At 39.6% G+C, this 1,577-nt stretch overlaps 1 pseudogene; it reads right to left on the reverse strand.

Annotated features, from left to right (window-relative positions):
* Window positions 1-843: 843 nt before the first annotated feature.
* Window positions 844-1,179, reverse strand: LOC112298162 (large ribosomal subunit protein eL42-like; annotated as a pseudogene).
* Between the last annotated feature and the right edge of the window lie 398 nt (window positions 1,180-1,577).

The raw sequence follows: 1,577 nt of genomic DNA on the forward strand, positions 1-1,577 counted from the left end.
TGTGATGCTGTAAGGTAATAGAAAATATATATGTTGCTCTGTACAACCAGTTCCTGCCACAGAGCTCCAAAGTTCTGTGAGCTGCTCTAGCAAATTAGTCAAACCCAAAGAAGGGTCATTGGAACCTTCAGTCTGTAATGGTTGGTCAGAAGAACAGGTGTATAATTGAAGTGTGTATTTGGTTGGGGGCGGGGATCTGCAGTCTTGCGGGACTGAGCTCTTAATCTGTAGGATCTGATGCTGTGTGGGCCGATAGTGTCAGAATTGAGTTAACAATTGTAGGACACCCAGCCGGTGTCACACAGAATTGCTGCTTGGTGTGGGGAAAACCCTCCACATTTTTGCTGACCAGGAGTGAGTGTTTTGTAATAAGTAGTACAGCAGATTCATGGAAGAGAAACACAGTAGGAAAAAACTGATTTTTCCCCCTACTTAGGAAGGAAAAACTGTCTTTTTTCCCCTTTACTGATGCTTTCTTAGGTCTTTCCCGTTCACAGTAATTTCTCTGATTTTATATTCTAATAACACTTAGCTTATCCTACGTACAGGTAATCCTATTCTGCTTTATAAAATGTCTTATGATGGCGTATTGAACTTTTATTAATATCTTTGTATTAGCATATCTTCCATGTCCTCTATTTCCCCAGCAAAGCTGAAAAATGTAAAATTCCATTAACAACAATAACAAAAGGCAGGAATTTTGTGGGATATGATGCTGTTTCCCCCTCATCCTGCAATTATTTTTACTTATTTTTTTTAAGAATATCACTGAATTTATTTTCATACAGGTAATTTTTCTACTGCTTCAATATTTTCCTCTCAAAAATAAAAGAATCCCAAAGCTTAGAACTGGATCACTTGGCCCTTTCTCTTATCTCCTCCCAGTTCAAAATGCTTGCATCTCTTAATGGCCAGCATCCTCTTGGATCTGCAGTTGGGCTCAACACATTCAAGCCGCAGCACAATCTTCTTTGTGGTTTTAGCCTTCTTCCAGGAAATCGGCTTTGTCTGCCCACCGTAGCCACTCTGCTTCCGATCATAGCGCCGTTTCCCCTGGGCGTAATGGGATCCTTGCCCTTCATATACTGGGTCACTTTGTGAGGCTGATGTTTTCCACACTTCTTACAGAAAGTCCTTCGGGTTTTAGGCCCATTGACCATCTTTGCAGTAAAGCTGTCTCCCCAGGTAACTCGGCGTCCACACTTGGTCTCGCTCGGCTTGCACCTCACAATTATTTTTACTTTTTAAATTTTAATTTTTAAATTACAGTCTACATTCAGTATTATTGGGAGCCATCAGCAAAAAGCTTTGTACTTGCGTACTTGAGAAGAACCTGTCAACGGTTGATGTTTCTTCTAGCTCCTAATCCAAGGACTGCTTAAGGAGAAAGAAATAAGCACATTTAAATAAAGTTAGGATTTAGTGTATTTTCAGGCAGAGAATGTGGGAAGAGTCAATATTTCTTTATTTTCAGATCTCTTAATAGAAAGTTTTCTGAAAGGAAAACAGAAACCCAGAGCCAATAGTAGCACACTACAATCACTATCATTTCTTAGTTTCTTGTGATTTGGAAAATA

Source organism: Desmodus rotundus, chromosome 5, assembly GCF_022682495.2.
Source record: "Desmodus rotundus isolate HL8 chromosome 5, HLdesRot8A.1, whole genome shotgun sequence".
Classification (NCBI taxonomy): domain Eukaryota; kingdom Metazoa; phylum Chordata; class Mammalia; order Chiroptera; family Phyllostomidae; genus Desmodus; species Desmodus rotundus.